The sequence below is a fragment of the Dendropsophus ebraccatus genome, chromosome 1 (assembly GCF_027789765.1).
Source record: "Dendropsophus ebraccatus isolate aDenEbr1 chromosome 1, aDenEbr1.pat, whole genome shotgun sequence".
Taxonomy (NCBI): Eukaryota; Metazoa; Chordata; class Amphibia; order Anura; family Hylidae; genus Dendropsophus; species Dendropsophus ebraccatus.
Genome location: NC_091454.1, coordinates 126,594,409 through 126,608,176, shown reverse-complemented (window position 1 = coordinate 126,608,176; position 13,768 = coordinate 126,594,409). Strand labels below are relative to the sequence as shown.

Sequence of the window (13,768 nt, the reverse complement as noted above, 5' to 3'; positions counted from 1 at the left end):
CACCCAAAAAGACTTATACTTTTAGAAGTGTAATGTCTCCTGCCATGATTTGCAAAAAATCACTGCTTTTTTACAGCCATTTTGCACAATTCAGGGCTTCATGACATTATCTATCCTGTATTATTAACAATACGCTAGTGCTGCCATAGTTACAGTAGGCTGGGGGGCCCAGGCTTGGTAAACAGCCCGGGGTCTATGGGAAAGGTAATCCGCCCCTGTATGTAGGGCAACTTTACACTCACATAAGCTGAACTGAACGGCTATAAAAAGGTGGAGCTTCCTATTTTCTCCCAATACAAATCATAGGATGTTATTAAGTGTAATAGTGATATTGTAATTTAATAATATGTATTACCAGGGTTACTTAAATATGGGTGCAGTTATATATTGCTCACTTAGTAAACAATAATTGAGTTTTTGTTGGAATAATTAAGTTTATGACACGAGTAAAACAAACATAATCATGTTGTATTGGTTTCTATTACGATTCTATAATTCAAAGTGCCAACTTGGTAATACAGTTCTATAAATAAAATGATATTAAAAAATACACAATCTTATGTCTTTTTATACAGTAATATGACTATATTTTTTAGTCTAGAATAGTGGTTGTAGCAGTCTCAAGCAAAACCCACCAATGAAGGGCTCATTGACCCTACATGCTGTTCCTATATTATTTTGTTAGGTTGCCTCTATTTTAGTAGAGGGCCAAGATAAAGCTTTTGCATTTGGGTTTTAAACGCTTTAGTCTAGGACACCACCAAGTATTCACTTGGGTAGGTTCATACCTGCTATACAGAGTAGGTCTTTTTAACAGATGATTCTAAAATTGAGTCTATTTAATTTAAGTGTATTACAGTAGGTATCAAATGTACACGCATCTACATGTTGAGATGTTATCTTGAAACGTGACTAACTGCATTAAAGGGGTAGTGCGGCGGTAAAGAATTATTGACAGAATAACACACATTACAAAGTTATACAACTTTGTAATGTATGTTATGTCTGTGAATGGCCCCCTTCCCCGTGTCCCACCACCCCCACCCGTGTACCTGGAAGTGTGGTGCGCTATACATACCTGTCACGTGCACAGTTTGGCTCAGCCAATCGCGGCTGAGCAGCTGATGACGCGGCCGCGTCATCGGCTGCTCAGCCGCGATTGGCTGAGCACAGTTATGCTCAGCCAATCGCGGCCGAGCAGCCGATGACGCTGAAGAAAGCGGCCGACACTCGGAGGGATTCGGCCCGGCCGTCCGAAGACGGCATCGCAGACTGAAGATCGGAGACGAGTCGGCATGTGACAGGTATGTATAGCGCACCACACTTCCGGGTACACGGGTGGGGGTGGTGGGACACGGGGAAGGGGGCCATTCACAGACATAACATACATTACAAAGTTGTATAACTTTGTAATGTGTGTTATTCTGTCAATAATTCTTTACCGCCACACTACCCCTTTAAAGTAAAGGAATTAAAATGGTATTCCGATGTCCCCAAAAACTTCATATAATGCTGGGGCTGTAGAGAAAAGAAAGAAAAGTGATACTCGCCTACACCAGGTCCCCATGACTCCCGATGCAGCACCTTCTGGTCCCTAACTGCTCATCTCTCCTGCTTGCTCCCAATGCTAGAGGTCAGAGTAAGATTGTGGGACACGGCTGCAGAAAGTCATTGCTCAAATCTCTTGTCTCTGAAGCAGGTAGAGAGAGTTGAGCCGCGAGGGACTGGAAGGAGCCACAATGGAAGGTGAGTACAGTATAAGTACGGCTATATATATATATATATATATATATATATATATATATATATATATAGTTTTGGGGGACAGTTGAATACCACTTAAACTTTCCACAGGTGAAACTGACTATCCAAGACTTTTGTACAGTATAATGTGGATTTCTCAAAATATGTCCTGTAAAAACTGTGAAAACATTAAAATGCAAAAAGAATTTATTTTTGAATGAGAAAATGAGCTATAAAATATATGGTGGTTATAACAAAACAAAGAGGTCTACGCTAAAGACATAGGGGGAGATTTATCAAAGGGTGTAAAATTTAGACTGGTGCAAACTGCCCACAGCAACCAATCACAGCTCAGCTTTCCTTTCAGCACTGCCTAAAGCTGAGCTGTGATTGGTTGCTGTGGGTAGTTTGCACCAGTCTAAATTTTACACCCTTTGATAAATCTCCCCCATAGACATGTCCATGTGTTTTTTTTCCCTAGCACCCTGTATGGAGTGTAAACTGCCGTCCTTATAAAAGCAGATTACAGTGGCCGCGCCAACAGAAGCCTAGGAGTGTAAACCAGTATGGATGAGAAAATAGTGAAGACAAAAGACACCTTTGTGGTGCCTCAGCCATGTTCTTTGCAGCTTAAAGAATTCAGGCCCTTTTATACCTTCCCTATTGTTCCTTTATAGCATGCACCCTGTTATTAGAGAGCTGATATTAAAGGATCATGCTTCAGTAACACTATTAGTTTCTGTGTACACAAGAAAATATTAAATTTGCTGACTTGTTACGTTGTATTCAATGTTAGAATCTCATTGCAAAAACCTTTTATAATGTTATACAGTATATCTCTTGATGCCCCTGATTTTCTGGATTACTCTAAACATTTAAACCTCTTCTCATGTTCACAAGTAGTCATGCCTTTACATTCATAATATTAAAGAGAAAATACCACTCACCCAGTGGTTTACATAGAATAAATTAACCAATCCAAAGACCCAAAATGGAGATCTATTTGGATGGCAGTGCACACTGCCATACACCTCCCTTTAGAAAGGCACAATACCTCCCTCTCCCTCTCTTCCTGTACCTTGCACAAACAGGACTGATATCATGTCCATCCTATCACATTATAAAATGTATTTTGTGGGCCACTTAAAGGGAAATATTTAATTTAGCTCTGTAGAAAAACAAGGCAAAACACCATGATCATTACATACATTTTGGCTTAGAAGCTCTTAAAAGTATATTTTTATTTTAGATAAAGAATGCCTCGGTATGACATTATGCCAGTCAGCATTATGGTTTCTTTAACACACAGTAAACTTTCTAACAGAATAGTACTTTATGTTTAATAGGGTTGTCAAAAGCCTTTCATATCCACCAGCAAAAGGCACTAAATATGGTTCTATGCACATATATACCAGCTCTTCCAGAGCAGTAGATGCTCTTCAAAGCCATCTTCAACCTGGCCAACCATATGGCTGTGAAAGGGGATCCCCCTCTCTTTACGTAGACTATTGGTTTTCTACAGCCGGTACCCATTTTAATGGCGAGGAGACTTGGCAGCACTACAACCAGGCTTTTCCTAATACACATATGTCAAATCAATTTGATTTTTGTGAAAAAAGAATGTTTAGGCAGAGGACCTCTTTGAACAATAACGATTATTCTCCTATTTCTTCCTTGTGCAATAAACTGCTGTGTACACACCCATTATTAAAACTGAGGAAAGGAGTAGCAGTAGAGGAAATTTAGGGGATATAACAGACATTGTCACTAGAGCTGGGAGAAGCACACCGCTTAGCTTTTATTCTCTATAAATTGTGACAGAAGAAAAATAATTGGGCACTACAGGGTCAGTGCTTTCAATAGGGGGAAGTACCTATGAAAAAGGAGTTGTGCAACGTTGGTGGTGCCCTATATTGTATACAGCAGGCAATGCATAGTCTTTGTAGAGAAAAGAATATGGCACTCACCCTTAGTTGCTGTTTATCCTGCACCCATTTAAAGCTGCTCCCTCCTTTCTATCACACCTGAGCCTTGTTGGTTTCTTGTGTGTCTGAACGAAGGTGGTGTTCTTGTGTTTATTATTCCATGTACCCTGACCTGTGTCTGTTCTTTAGACTATGCTTGCTTGACCTCTGCTGTACCATTTGCTGTCCCATTGCTGACTTGGACTGTCTGCTCTGCATCTGAAGCTGCCTGTCCTGATCCTCTGCTTGTTTGCCTTGACTGCTGCCTCCTTAGTACCATTCCGATTCTATTATTGATGACCTGGTCTGTGACCACACATACTGCCTGTTTCACTGATTCTCAGGAACAGCCACTACCAATACCGGGGCCACACTTGTGCTAGAAGCATGGAGCCCAGGCTAGGAGGAGAATGCCAGTAGACAGTGGCTGCTCTGGACTAAACTAAAGGCCCCCTAGCAGCTGAAGGCCAGTTTCTGCATCCTGGAGCAGGATAAAGTGTAAAGACTTAGGGCCCTATTACACAGAAAGATTACGGTGCAAAAAATCATTTTCATCATTGTTCAAATTTAAGCGATAATCTTTCTATGTGTATGCATGCTACGATGAAACGACTAATGAAAATTCTTTTGTATTTCATTGATTGCATCTAAAATCGCATAAAAAAATTAGGATTGTAACTAACTACTTTCGTTCCATGTATTATGGTCTATGATTTAGGTTGTTCGCAAAAGCCCTTGCTTGATATCGATAATTGGAGAAAAAGAAAAATAGGACCCTTAGAGTTTGCTCCCTGGTGTAACCAAACTGGTTTGGTAGAACAGTGGGTCCACATCCGCTGCCTGTTACACAAAAGTCAATACAATGCTAGTTTATCACAAAGTATCAGTCTCAGACAACCCCTTTAATATATCAATTTGCTTCTATGCAACGGTTTATATTTTATGTCCACCAGATAAGAAAATTAGATTGTAAGTCCTGTTAAAGTGAAGAACTGTACATCGCTATGCAAAATATGCTATATAAGCAATATGACATGAATTAATTTGTTAGATCCTAGTTTTAGTGCGGATCAGTGTGAAGCGCACAGGGATGGCACTGTAATCTAGAGGCAGGTGAAGCCCTTCTTGGCCATTCACACAGCTGGATATGCTCTTATGTTTATCCAATATGAACCAGGTTTCTTTATGGAAAGAGGTGAGCTGTGCGCTTTCTCTCCTTGTAAATCCAGCTAAGTCTGCATGCAGACACCTCTTTCATCTCTTGCCCTTAACCTCTTTCTTTACAATCTCTTGCATTGTGTTTCCAGGGCTGCTGAGCCAAAAAGTTATATTTGTTTAGACAGTTTATAGACTGTTGCTTAGGCAAATGGTACTAATGATTATATGAGAGCATTCTGCCACAATATCTGCACTGTTTTCTATCTAAGGTTTTAATAAGCACACACACAATGTATGTAAACATAGCCACATATTCTAACTACATATACAGACGACACACAGAATCGTTCACAGGCATCAATATACCAACGATTACAGAACACGTTGTACAAAACACCTATAACTGCTGAAATAAACCACAGGAGTCAGTCAATAGATGCATTCATAAGCTCTTTATAACGCTCATAAAATCTAACATCCTGACCTCAAAATGAGAACATTTTGGGACCAAAGCAAAAGAAAACTATGTAGAAATTCATAACTGCCATATCTAGAAAACATACCAACTTGGGATGGTTTTTGGCATATGTAACAGAGGCCCATGCATGGAGTATACTGAACTGAAATTGTTCCTGGATGCCCATAAAGCTCTCCACCTCAGCAGAAATTAGGCTAGCGCAATCCTATGATGTGCCCCCTGCTGGAAAAGTATGGGCTTGGAGTAATGATAGTGGGCATCCTTTGTTAGTGAAAGGTAGTCTGCTAAAATTGCCCATACTTTGGCCACATAATATATGAACAGTCATGGGATCTAACATAGGTGTTCTAGATATTATTACATACAATATATATCGCCTAAGATCATTATACAAGAAACTAGCTCAGTACTGTTAAAGTATGATGATACAAGTAGGGCAGTGTCTTTGAACATTTCCATGCCAAGCACCCCTAGTCAAAGAAGTTCCAACCAGGTATCTCTAGGCCATGGGTCTCCAAACTGCAGCTCTCCAGATGTTTCAAACCCACAATGGCCATCATGCCCAGACAGCTAAAGCTTTTGGTTTGTCTGTCTAGGCATGATGGGAAATGTAGTATTGCAACAGCTGGAGGGCCGCAGTTTGGATACCCATGTTCTAGGCAGTGATCAGTCATCATTTTCAAAACACAATTTTTCAGCTGGCATTATATTATTTACATTCAAGAATGAATACTAGTATGTTAAGCAATGGGAGTCTTCATACTTTCCTATCCTCATTAGTAAAGGCTGTTAGGCTTTACAGGAAGTAAGTACATATCAATTATTATTATTTATTTTTAAAGTGCCCTTGATTCCAGAGTGTTCCAGACTTTGGAGATTGAAAAGAGGGACAAAAATAAGTGGCCTACTGCACAGGTCCTAAAGTATGTTTTTTAGGCATCACGGTGTCTCTATAAGATTGCCAGTCACACTGCCAATATAATGTTATTCATATAACCACATTGCCCATTACTGTATCAGTGCCCCCTACAACACTGCAGTCATAATCCATTCTGCTTGCAATAATGCACAGATTACAGAGGTATTCTGCTGAAATGCCTGAATAACAGGCATTCTCTACTTATGCTCTAACAATGGGCATCCTGCAGCAGTGCTCTAATAACAGGCATCCTCTAGTCATCCCCTTATAACAAGCATCCTACAGCAGTGCTCTAGTAACAGACATCCTCTAGCCATCCCCTAATAACAGGTATCATGCAGCAGTGCTCTAATAACAAGCATCCTCTAGCTATCCCCTAATAACAGGTATCATGCAGCAGTGCTCTAATAACAGACATCATGCAGCAGTGCTCTAATAACGGGCATCCTGTAACAGTGCTCTAATACAGGCATCCTCTTACCCATGCCCTAATAACAGGCATCATGCAGCAGTGCTCTAATAACGGGCATCCTGCAACAGTGCTCTAATACAGGCATCCTCTTACCCATGCCATAATAACAGGCATCATGCAGCAGTGCTCTAGTAACAGGCATCCTCTAGCTATCCCCTAATAACAGGCATCATGCAGCAGTGCTCTAACAACAAGCATCCTCTTACCCATGCCATAATAACAGGCATCATGCTGCAGTGCTCTAAAAACAGGCATCCTGCAGCAGTGCTCTAATACAGGCATCCTCATCCCATGCCTTAATAACAGACATCTTGCAATAGTGCTCTAATAACGGGCATCCCCTACCCATGCTCTAATAATGAGCATCCTGCAGCAGTACTCTAATAACGGGCATCCCCTACCCATGCTCTAATAATGGGCATCCTGCAGCAGTGCTCTAATACAGGCATCCTCTGCCCATGCCCTAATAACAGACATCTTGCAGCAGTGCTCTAATACAAGCATCCTCTACCCATGCCCTAATAACAGACATCTTGCAGCAGTGCTCTAATAATGGGCATCCCCTGCCCATGCTCTAATAATGGGCATCCTGCAGCAGTGCCCCCACCATGAAGGCACCCTTGAACAGGGCCCTAATAGGGGCATTCTAAAAAACGCTCAAACAGGCATTCTGCAACAGTGCCCTAATAAAATCCATCCTACAACAGTGGAATAAACAGGAAGACATATGTAACAGAAACATATATCCCCTAACTATGGGTAGAAATGAAAAGGACAACCCTTGTAGACTATTTACAATAAGAATCTGTATTTTGTGGTGTATTCATGAGAGCTTCTGTCCCTGCTCTTGCCTGGGTAATCACAGACATGTAAGTAGTAGGTATAAAATGCAGACACAGCCAGTAAGTTCCCTGCTTCTCTGTAGTCAAGCTTCAACATGTGTCTTCAACAAATTCATTGCATTCATTGATCTTTCCTACTACCATGTGTGACACACAATGTGGTATTTTCGGTTTAAATCCACAACTGCTTATCATGGTTCTCAAAGCATGTTGTGCCGGACTTGGCAGAGAAATTCACAGCACTCCTTTTTTGTAGTGTATTATATTTATGCTTGGCTACTCTTCTTAGGTTTACTGTACACCAGTAGATTGTTAGCCTGATAGCTGATGGGATTCTCTTCTAGTTCATGGCAGAATGTTGCTTAAAATAATATTTAAAGATGAAGTCTGGCAAAATTTTTTATTAAAGTATTGTATTGCCCCCAAAAGTTATTCAAATCACCAATAAACACTTATTCTGGGAAATGCTTATAAAGTGCCTTTTTCCCTGCACTTCCTACTGCATCAAGGCTTCACTTCCTGGATAAAATGGTGATGTCACGACCCGACTCCTAGAGCTGTGCGGGCTGTGGCTGCTGGAGAGGATGATGGCAGAGGGATGCTCAGTGTCCCTGGAGTGCCCTGCGCTCTGTCTGCCCATCCCTCTTTATGAATATTGATTGGGTGCTATTGATTGGGTGCTCTGCAGTGATGTGTGGTGGCTGGAGTGATATTACTGCAGAGCACCCAATTAATATTCATAAAGAGGGATGGGCAGACAGATCGCATTACTGAGGGCCGTAGTACCTCCACTAGTGCACCAAACCTCCTAATTTACATATTAACTAAACAGGTAACAAAAAAAATGGTGAGGAGGAAGAAATTAGTGTCTAACAGATGTGGGTCCCACCTCTGGCACCAAGGCACCCTGGCAGGTATCTAGGATTGCAAAAACAGCTGAGCAGGCAAAAAACAGATAAGCTGAATTTTTTTTTTTCTTCAAATCAACTGGTGTCAGAAAGTTGACTTCTGAATAACTTAATAACTTCTATTTAAAAAATCTCAAGTCTTCCAGTACTTATCAGCTGCTGTATGCCCTGCAGGAAAAGATGTATTCTTTCGAGTCTGATGCATTGCTCTCTGCTGCCATCTCTGTTCATGTCAGGAACTGTCCAGAGGCAAATGCCCATAGAACATCTCTCCTGCTTTAGCTGTCCATGTGCCAGCCACTGAATGACAGAGGAATAGCACATCCCAGTGTTCCTAGAAAAGCTGCAGGTACAGGTCCCTGATGTTACCCTGTGTTATCATCAGCAAACTACAGGCTGCCATTGCTGACCGGCTGTATTCTGCCTACTGCTCTGATGAAACAGGCTATAGAGTCTGATAACTGAAGAACACTTCATCTATCTATTCTAATAAAAGAAACAGACAACCAGAATATAACTTTAGAAAATGCTTTGGTTAAAGGGGTTGTCCAGCGAAAATCTTTTTCTTTCAAATCAACTGGTGTCAGAAAGTTATATAGATTTGTAATTTACTTCTATTAAAAAATCTCAAGTCTTCCCATACTTATTAGCTGCTGTTTGTTCTGCAGGAAGTGCTGTTTTATTTTCAGTATGACAAAGTGCTCTCTGCTGACATCTCTGGCCGAGACAGAAACTCTCTCGGTTTTATATGAATTCCCATAGAAAACTTCTCCTGCTCTGGAAAGTTCCTCTCTAGGCCAGAGATGTCAGCAGAGAGCACTGTGTCAGACTGAAAAAAAACCAACATATCCTGCATGACATACAGCAGCTAATAAGTATAGGAAGACTTGAGATTTTTAATAGAAGTAAATTACAAATCTATATAACTTTCTGACATCAGCTGATTTGAAAGAAAAAGATTTTCGCTGGACAACCCCTTTAACTTAGATACTACATGCCTATTGTTATTATAACAGCAATTCAGCACTTGGCACAGGCCCTGGAGTAATCCTTGCTGTGTAAACAGCTATGTGGAATGTTACCTGGGATTAGCACATGGAAAGCATTTGCAGTTGTCATTACACGCGGCTGTGTACAGGTGATGATGGTGAAGAGTACAGGAATATTAGGCAGAGAATGCTAAGCACGTATAACAGAAGGTGTTATCATGAGGTCCAGACACAGATTTCAGTGGGTCTGAAATCCTCAGTATTGGTAAATTATCTTTGTACCAGGTGCTATACAGTGTGTGTGTGTGTGTGTGTGTGTGTGTGTATATGTGTATATATATATATATATATATATCTGTCTCTCTCTCTCTCTCTCTCTCTCTATATATATATATATATATATATATATATATATATATATATATATATTTATTTATTTATTTGAAATGGTGTCCAAATGTGCAAGTACGTCTTAAAAATCCCTCATTTACAAAGGTTTACATGAGTTTTAATTGTTTTAACCTTATCTGCCATCAGAACGAAAAACTGTATTACTTTATATTAAACGTTTCTTTTTACTATATAGAGAGGACAATTATTTTGTTATGGATTTTTATATGAAACAGTTTAAACGGGCAGACACTTGTTAAAACCTGGAGAGCCAGGAAACGGTCCTGGCATTTGTTCAGCACCTGGAGCTAGGAGTTCCCCCAGACTGCGGAGTGTGTACATATAAACACACATATAAAGTCTGTAGTGTGTGCATGTTATTGCTGCTTCTATAGAGTTCCTGGTTTCTGCAATCTATTTTACACCATTTCACAAATCAGGTATCTCTTTCCATTGCTTATTAAACACACTTACTGCTTTCCTTAAAAGGCTTTTTGTGTGTCTGCTTATGGGAAACATACCCCCCCCCCCCCACCCCATATGGCATAAGATGTAACAGAAAGATTAAAGCCATATTACATTTCTTGGCCTGCCCTGCTGATTTCCTTAACCTTTTGATTGCTGGACACGCCAAACCAAATATAAGTAAAGATCATGTTTACTCTAGATCTGTTTGCTTATATTTAAGAGATTATTCTGTCAGATACGTGTTTAGGCTATGTTCACACAACGTATTGGACCGGCCGTTCCGTGACCCAGCTGGTCTCTAAAAAGATCATCCCAGCCGGTACTGCAGTACCGCCTGGATGATCTTTAACGCCGCAAAGTTCTGATGCGGGCGCATCTGTGCACGCCCGCATCAGAACTCCCCGCAGCACACTATGAAGCCTGCGACCGGAGCCGCTTGCTTCATAGTGTGCATTGAAATGGTTTTCTATCACCGCTATTCACTGAATAGCGGCTGGTTGATCTTTCACGCCGCAAATTATTTGCGGCGCCGCGTATAGTATGTGTATAGGCTCCAGCCGTTATCCCATGAAAGATAAGGCAACGTAGAATTCAGTAAAAAGTATGACCGTACTTTTACAAAAATATAAGTTGTGTGAGTATAGCCTTAGGCTATGTTCACACACAATATCTTTGCTCAGTATTTTGCTTAGTATTTTGCAACCAAAACGAGGAGTGGATTGAAAACATAGAAAGTATATGTTCACACACTGTTGAAATTTAGTGGATCGCCGCCATTTAATGGCAAATCACGTCTGTTATTTCAAAACAATGGCCGTTGTTTTAGAATAACTGCAATACCAATAGCCTTATAGTGCTGTCATTTTTTGATATTTATGCCTTAAAGCCCTATTACATGGAGAGATAATCTGCTGAATCAAGCCGATTCGTCAGATCATCACTTTGTGTAATAAAAGACAACGATCAGCCGATGAGAACGTGTAATAGCGATGCGTGGCCGATGGCTGATGAATGTGTAAAGAAAGAATAATAAAGTTATACATACCTCTCCATGCTCCTTGATGTCCTGCTAGATTCAGCCCCCTCCCGGCAGTGTCTGAGTAACAGGCCGCTCAGCCAACCACTGGCCGCGGCACTGTTCCCGTATTTGGCTGATCGACCTGTCACTTCAGATACTGCCATGAGGAGGGCGAAGCTAGAAAGGACATCAGGGAGTGTAAAGGGGTATGTATAACTTTATTATTTTCACTTATTAAGGCAAGGGCTGCAGCCCTTGCGGCATGATTATGGAGCTGTGTATGGGCTTGATAAGCAAGCGCTGATCTAGCATCGGGACGTGTAATACAGCCCTTAGTCAGTGAAGACAGTAAAATAGATCTGACAAATTTCAAAAGTGATGAACATAATTTATCTAATTTCTTAGAATACAGTTTTTGTTTAGAGAAAGTGTTCTTCCAACAATATAATGTAAATAAAGGAAAATGTGTTACTATTAGTGCCAAATCAGGCCACTGCCTTAAGGACCTATTACACAAAGCGATTATCAGCCGATAATCGCTTAGCGAATAGAAGACAACGATCAGCCGACATGCACAATGTTGGCTGATTATTGTCTTTCAACAGGCTGAAACACAAGCGATCAGCCTGCAACGCCTGAATCTGCTGCCCTCCATGTAATAGGAGCAGCAGACCACCGCTTTCTCCTATGGGCTGCCTGGATGATCCCCAGAGCCCCCCCCCCCATTTCCTGTTCGCTGTCGGCACTTGTAATAGGGCTGGCAGCAAGCGGGGAGCAAGTGAGCTCTGACCTGAAAGGTCACTTGCTCCTCTGTATTGGGCCGTGTAATAGGGCCTTATGCATTTTGGTAAAAAGTAGATATGATTACGCAGTAATGCAGCACACAATGGTGGCTTCACATACATCTAGCAATCCAGCATAGTTTCATCAGCTTGCTAAATCCAGCATACCCATACAGATACAAGAGAATCCTAAGTTATACACTAAAGGGGTTGTTGTAATACCTTATGAAAATGCTCTATTAAAGGTGTTAATCCATTAGAACAATCCATTTCTGCATATCCCATTAAAAGCATATGGATGTCATAGATTTCATAGGTAGATTGGCAAAGAATGACTTCTGTTCTGGCAAACTTGACACTGTAAAAGCAGTGCTTCTCAACTACAGTCCTCATAGACCACTAACAGGTCATGTTTTGAGGATATTCCGTACAAAGGACATCTGTAATGATACCTGATGCACTGACTATAATCCTTTACCTGTAAAATAATAAGGAAATTCCTAAAATGTGACTTGTTGGTGGTCCGCGAGGACTGGATTTGAGAATCACTGGTTTAGGGTAGATATACATGTAACGAGTTCACAGCGGATTTCACGCTGTGCATATAACAGCACATCCGCTGCAATACTAATTACTATTAGAGTCTATAGCCCTGCATTCTCACAGCAAATTTTAATTCCACTGTGAAAATGTAGTGACAACTTTCTTTAACTACGTCTATGCCGGGCCGGTAAAAATAATAAAGACACCATGCTTACCTGCTGCTGCTCCTCTGATGAACTCATTACTTGTGAATCTACAATTAAAGTAAATGTATGACCTGGATTTTTGTTTTAAATAATTGGAGCCTTATATATAATTCAACATGTTGTTTTTTCTAGTGTGTGTCTCTCTTTTCTGATGGTATTTTTATGGTTCTGATGGTATATTTATTTCATTTTTGTACATTATTATGGGGACAGCCATCTTGCCTGTGCTGTTTTTAACAGCATTTAGACACAAGATTTACAGAAGGCCTCATTGATTCGGGCACAAAAGTCTACACAATACAGTCTAGAGCAGACCCTATTCATTTGTATAGGAAAGATTTCTAGACATGCTTTGTGCAGGGAAGGTCGAGGCATAAGGCCCTATTCCATGTAACAATTATTGTTCATAAACTCGCTCCAATGACTGCTCGTTAACGATAATCGCTTTGTGGAATTGGTGTAAACGAGCGAAGTCGTTATATTGATGTTCAAAATAGTTTTTCAGCATGTCAAAAAAAAAATTTTGGTGTTTGAAAGATAATTCGCTAATTGGTTCGTAAAATTAGAAATCTTTCAGTCGTTCGTAAAAAGGTTTAAAAAAAGTACATGTGTCGTATGGTCATGATCACCCCGGCGAGCGTTTTAAATGACCATGTAATGACCGCAAAATAATCGTTACACTACATATATCGTTCACGTTCCCATGTGTGCAATGTGTTATCGTTCGCTAAAACAAATCGTTTAGTGATCGCTAATTAGCGGTCGTTGAAGCGAGTTTATGAACGATAATCGTTCTGTAGAATAGGGCCTTTAGTTCTGAGCTTTAGCTTCTGTGACTGGTGTAATCCTTTGTTATCTATATACTGGTGTAACCTTTCACCTTTCAGA

The 13,768-nt window shown here is 40.6% G+C and overlaps 1 protein-coding gene across 7 annotated transcripts in view; it reads right to left on the bottom strand.

The window, feature by feature from the left end:
• The window catches only part of FRMD4A (FERM domain containing 4A), a 318,619-nt gene that overhangs the window by 56,853 nt on the left and 247,998 nt on the right, over positions 1–13,768 (bottom strand). The gene's annotated exons all lie outside the window — the stretch shown is intronic.